A 6,933-nucleotide genomic window follows, 5' to 3' on the forward strand; every position below is an offset into this window, starting at 1 on the left:
TTTGTTTTAAAATGAATGCAGTCTTTGAAAAACGTCTCATATAGAGGTCAAAAACCTCGCAACGAAATCAATTAATATGGAACGTTTTTAATCAATAAGAACGGGACATTTCAACTCGTTCGAGTTAAAATATCACATCATCCAGCTCATTCAGAATAGCTATAAGTTTCATGGATTATCGAATGACGATCCTAATTCTCACCTTGATAAATTCATATCTCTTTCGAACTCCTACAAACATCCAGGGATAAGATAAGATATAGTCCGGCTATACTTGTTCCCCTATTCTTTCACTCCTCATGCTCAAACTTGGTTCGAAGGACTGGAAAAAGATTCCATCACGTCATGGACGGAGATGGCTACTAAATTCCTAACCAAATATTTCCATCCTTCTAAACAAACCAAACTGAAGAATGACATCATTAACTTTAAACAAAGTTATGATGAATCTCTTTACACTGCATGGGAGCGATTCAAAACCCTGCTGAAGAAATGCCCTAATCACCAGCTAGAACGGTCAGCCCAAATTTGTACCTTCTATAATGGTCTTACGGTAAATCATAGGACGACGATCGATGCAGCAGCTCAAGGGAATCTGATGAACCAAACCGCAGAAGAAGCATGGGAATTGCTCGAGAACATGACAATGCATCATCATGACTGGAACAGTGGTGAAGCAACTTCATCATCTGCCCCACTCTCTGCACTTAACAATCAAACGGAGGCCATAAAATCCCTCACGGATAAGATGAAATCTATTGCTAAACAACTCGGAGAACTGAAGACGCAGTCGCAACAGGTTAACCAAGCTCAGGCTTGTGTTAATTGTACCAACCCACAACCTACTGAAGAATATCAAGTTGAGTACGAAAACCCTAGCGGTTCAGTCTGTTACGTCCAATACCCAGCTCGTCCACCAAATCCCGGATTCAATCAACCACCTAGGGTTAATCAATTTCAGCGAAGCAATCAACCTTTTCTCTATCGCTATCCACCTTATCCAGCCCAACAATCTCAATTGACCTACGATCAACCACTTCCACTCACTGGTCCCCCAGTTGAGGAAAATTCCAATACCACCCAGATTACAAAAGCAACTAACCCCACTCTCGGAGCTGATGATCAGTTAACTCAGGTCATTCAAGGGAAACAACAGTTAAATCAGAGAACTGCAACCATACAAGATCAGACGGAGATACTAATGAGAAATCAATTGGCTCTGCTCAAAAGTTTGGAAACGCAGGTCAGACAGTTATCACAACACCTTGAAACTGACCGCATGGAAGATTTCCAAGTAATACTATCCAAAATCCCCACATAGAAGAAGCAAAGCAAATGGATTCCGTAATCCTAGAGAAAGAACCGCGGAGAAGGTCAACTAGGCTCATGAACAAATCAACATATACTCAGAAGCCAACTCCTGAAACTCCAGTTCACTTACATTATCCTGGAAGGCTACAAGAAGAACCATCCAAGCTCGATTCCTTCAAACTTGATGGAAGATTCCTGGACACTATGTCTAAAGTTCCCAACCAGAAGAGATACATCCGAAGGCTTCTTTCTACAAAGGAGAGGATACCAGACTCTAACAAAATTCCACTGCGTGAAGAATGCTCTGCATTACTCAGAAACTCTCTACCACCAAAGCTAGGAGATACGGACCGATTCGTTTTCCCGTGTTCAATCTACCAATCTGGAACCATTCATGCGCTAGCAGATTTAAGAGCAAGTATCAACCTAATCCCCTACTCTCTCTACAAGAGATTAGAGTTAGGAGACTTGTCACCAACTAAAATGACAATCCAACTTGCCGATCATACAATTCGATATCCTAAGGGCATAGTTGAGAACGTCTTGGTGAAAGTCAACAAATTCTTGTATCTTACGGATTTCGTAGTGATGGATATTAAGGAAGACCTACACACACCAATAGTGTTTGGAAGACCTTTCATGAATACGGCTAGGACTGTCATTGATGTGTACAATCAAACCTTGATCTTACAATCACATGGGGAGAGCGTTACCTTCAAAATTGACAGACCAACCAATCTTTCTGGGCAGGCAGACATGTTTGCTATTTCCACCAGACGGATCACTTCCGATGACGAGTCTTCACCACCAGCCGATGATGTCGAGATGGGTGTCGAATCACAGTCTGTAGACGACCCAGAAATGGAAGAAGAGGATCCCAGTGAAGAAATAGATGAAGAGGAGGAATCTAAAGAGGAAGAGGAAATGGAAGACGTAAAAGAAACTGTGACAATACCCGCTGCAAGCACTGAGCGTCTTGAAGAAATAATGAGGCTTGAGACGGCAGATCACAGTTTAATCATTCGCTTCAAGAAGAAGACCGATAAGGCTGAGGTTAAGGATATAGAAATTGATCCTGCAAGTATTAAAGTGGAGAATCAGAATACTTAAGAAACCCATTCATCAGACACATCCTCCGAGGAACAAGATACCGATGATGATGAGGAAGAGCAACATGAAGACATTCTGAATAACTCGCACTCTCTAACCGAACCAGGTCAAGGGGAGCCGGACTCTTCCTCAGATCGAATTCCGGTTATATCCACACATGCAGACATGATCACCTTCATCAATGATACCGATGAAATTGAAGACATTCTTGAAGCCATTCGAAAATCAACCATTGATTTTTCGCTACGTTTAATAGAACGAATTATGGCTATCAGAGAAGAACACCACCTCTATCTTCGAAGAGAAGACAATGATGTTGAAATCCTAGAAGAACGCATTTAAGACTTTATCAATTCTCTTCACGATCATATCTATCACGAAGAAAGGCAACGAGAGCACAATTCAGTGGTTCGTACTATCCTTGAGACAAGATTCTGTCGAGATCAGAAGATCATTTATTCTAGGGTTTATAATGTCTTAGCCGGATCTACACTTCCGTTCTCACGAAACCAACGAGCACTACTGACTCTATCCGGAAGCATATGGATCTTTCCACCGGACGCCTGACTTATCACTTTGATTTGCAAAATGATCGAGGATATTCACAGCTTTTTCGCTCTTTTAGATAGAGATAATTTCAAAAGCACACCAGACAGACTAGTGATTTACGTAACAATTGATCACCAAGTTGATCTGATTATCAAATAGTTACGAGACGCTGTTATGGAAGAAGCAAGGCGAAACAATCCATTCTCTCATCTTGAACCAGATTGAGTCAACATTGCCACCTATGTTACAAAGTAGCTATCATGTATCTTCCACGAATCCACAGATCCTAGTTTCATATTTAAAGCTGGATGTTGGGAGATATACTCAAAGACGGTGAAATTAATACTCGGATCAGGATTGCTGGTCACTTCTTTCCAGCTTCGTCTCTTAACTAATCTGTCCAAAGCACCAGACTCTTACTGTGGAGATCACCATTTCAAAGACTTCGAAAATCTAAAGATACAGTTTCTGACATTGTTTGAAGACCTCCGAAATGAGCATCCCATCAGAGAAATCATCAACACCAGCACTGCTTCTATGATTGACATTCATGGGTCAACCAGCAGAGCAGTGTATCATATCCTCATCGGACTTCAAGACTTATCAAGAGCCGAAACTGCGCACTACTTATCTTTCAGAAGATCTTCAAGAGAAGTACCGAATCTGTTACCACTATTGGTCCGACACTTTCTTAGGATTTATCCACCAAGACTCACATTCCCTCGAGAAGACCAAGATCACAACCATCAGCGAGGAATGTTTGCTTTTTGAGGCATCACTACGGTCGAGCCAACGACCTTAAACAAAAGCGCTTCTCGGGAGGTAACCCGTGCAATAAAGTAGAGTAGAAGAATAAAGGATGACAAATGAGTCAATAAAGACACAAGGATTAGAAACCAGCCGCATCTGCTAGGGGTATTTCTTTCTTCTCGCTACTAGCTCAAGATTCAAACTATGCCACATCCTAGCTTATCACTAAGTGTGGGATAACATCCAATTAAAACACTAGATAAATGTGGGATGTTGGTATCTTTTTATTCTGTAATATATTAACCCATTACTAAGATTACAAGTCCTTAAGCCAAATTTCAAAATTTTTGCAAAAGAAACCCTTTTCGAAAGAGTATTTTTGAAAACCTGAAACGTTTGTCAATAAAAATAAGGCTTAAGTAAGGTGAAAATCTTGTTAGATTGAAATCTCTAATAGAGCATTGCATGACTAAGGCATTATCAACCTAAATTGATTATGGTGAGGCACCCCAAATAAGACCAGCATTCATCTTTAATGCTTCACTATTTTTCGTTGAGAGTGCCGATGTCTGTGCTCAGAATCAGAACTTGCTTTAGATCTACATCTCCAAGCTGAGAAACTTGATGCGGTTGTTGTGATGACCCGGGAATTTCCAATCAAATTTAAACTTTATCTTTATATTATCCCGACACGATAAGCAAAGTTTGTTAAGTTGAATCTCAAAAGTTTTAAAATGTGTTCATACATTCATTTAACCTCGACCAGATTCTAACGATTCATGAACTCTTAATTGTAAACAGAGATGTATAATTATATAATTAAAAAATTCTATATAGTAAATTAAATATATTAATGAACTATTATATGATTTAGTTATTATGAAAGATAACAAAGAATAACTAAAACTTGTTATTTTATTATATAGAGTGAATTGAATATATAAGATTTTGAACATAAATGGTCAATGATAACAAGGTATTAAAAGAATAATACTTTGAGGTTATATTTACCTATGTAGTAAAATTTGATGTTTAAAACATAATTATAGATAGTAGTCTGAATATTATATATATATATATAATATCTATACATAATTATTACTATATATATATAGTTAAAATGTACAAACATTAATATATATTATATATATTATATAAAAAATCAATATTATATAACTAATTGTATATAATATAAATATGTGAAATTTCAAGTTACAATATAATCATTATTTTACTATTGTTATTATTATCTTTCTTATTATCATTAAAGTAAATATTAATACTAAAAATTAATATCAGAATTATTAATATTATTATATAAATGTAAAATTTAATACATGTAACATATTATATCCTTATTATTACTAGTATTATTAATATTATTATTTTAAATACATATGACATATATATATATGAAACCTGATACATGTAACTTACTATATCTTAATCATTACTTGTATTATCATAGATATTATTTTTACTTTTATCATTAATAATCATTATTTATATTATAAATACTATTATAATGATAATACAAAGATAATATAAAGTATTATTATCATTAATAACATCATATTTAAGAGTAATATTAATAATTATTTGTATTAAAAAGTATTGTTAGGGTTATTGTTAACTATTATTATTATTATAATTATTTAAATACTTATTATTCTTATTTGTAATATTATTATATATTTATAATTATTTATAATTATAATTAATATTAAATAGCTGTAAAAAATTTGGGATCCCCTTTAACATCATAAAGAGACTTTAACATTTTTGTTTTCTTCCCCAAAAATGATACCAGACGAATTATACATATATATCACTCCAAAATTCGTTTCAAATTGCTTTCCATCTGTAGATGATGATCTCACTTTTGTACTTATATTCGAAATCAAAAACAGATGAATACAAAATCAGTTAAAAGTCGTTCTCTGCTTTTACTTTTTTTATATTTCTTTGTACTGGATGGAATATTATGTCGACCATCAATCTATATCTAACAGAAGAATTGATCAATGAGTTGGGAAGAATCGTTCAGCTCTTTTTAAAATCAAATTAAAAACAGAAACCATTGAAGAACACAGTTAAACTCTGTACGTGTTCATTTTTATTAAAAAGATCGATTTTGAAGTTAAATAAAAATGTAATAATGCAGTTGTTATTGGAATCCCTACGTAAAACTATCTACAAACTTTCAATTCTCAATTCTTCGTAACGGATTCCAATTTAAGAGTCAAACTTTAATTTCAGAAAGTCAAAGAGATGTTCATCATCAAAATTCGTGATTATGTTAATGTTTTTTGATCAATTAACGATGCAGGAAGTTTCTAATAACAATTAAAAACCTTTTTCATGTTGAAAGCATCATCTAAAACGGTCTAGATTTTCAAATTTATGTTTGAGTTCTTCATGGTTGTTAACGGGCTGCCGCTGCTGCTGTTATAATTCTTTTGTTAGATTTTTTTTCTGATCATCTCAATTCATTGTTTCTATTAAGTTTGAACATCCTAAACCCATTCATTTAAATAACTGTTAATGTGGTGCCTCTGGTTGATCGAATTAATCTAGTGAAGAAGGAGATGAATATGAAACAGATTAATAATACGGGTTATATTAAAAGGAGTTGGGTTAGTTTCAGGAAAAACAGAAATGGTTCAGTGGTGTGGGGTGATAGGGTGTGAGCGGGAGGTCACGGGTTCGAGCCCGGTCGGGTGCAATTCTTTTTAGAAGAAGGATTCAAAGGGTATACACTTTTATATATTTTTATTTATTATTAGTGTTATTGTTATTAATATAGTTATCATTATTATTGTTATTATTTATTAAGTATATTAATACTAAATATTATTAGAATCATAATTATTATTATTTATACCATAATCATAAGTATTATAACCATTATTTTTATTATTAGTATTATAAGTATTATTAATATATTTATAATTGTTAAATGTATCATTTAAGTATTATTATTATTATTATTATTATGGTTATTATTATTATTATCATTAAGTATTAGAATTATTATTATGTCTAAATTTAAAACTGAAGATATTAGAATATTAAGAAGAAAATTATGAAATAAAAATATTATAATTAAGTTATGAATTAAGTATAATATAAGAAAGATTAAGAAAAAATCATGATTTAAAAATTATTGTTATAAACGTTAAATTCAAAACATCGAATATGAAAATAATAGGT

At 33.7% G+C, this 6,933-nt stretch overlaps 1 non-coding gene across 1 annotated transcript; it reads right to left on the minus strand.

The window, feature by feature from the left end:
- Positions 1-403: 403 nt before the first annotated feature.
- On the minus strand, positions 404-510 carry LOC139887130 (small nucleolar RNA R71). Its single transcript, XR_011772974.1, has one exon. It is a non-coding gene; the product is annotated as a small nucleolar RNA R71 (small nucleolar RNA).
- Positions 511-6,933: the final 6,423 nt, after the last annotated feature.

This window comes from Rutidosis leptorrhynchoides, chromosome 1, assembly GCF_046630445.1.
Source record: "Rutidosis leptorrhynchoides isolate AG116_Rl617_1_P2 chromosome 1, CSIRO_AGI_Rlap_v1, whole genome shotgun sequence".
Lineage (NCBI taxonomy): Eukaryota > Viridiplantae > Streptophyta > Magnoliopsida > Asterales > Asteraceae > Rutidosis > Rutidosis leptorrhynchoides.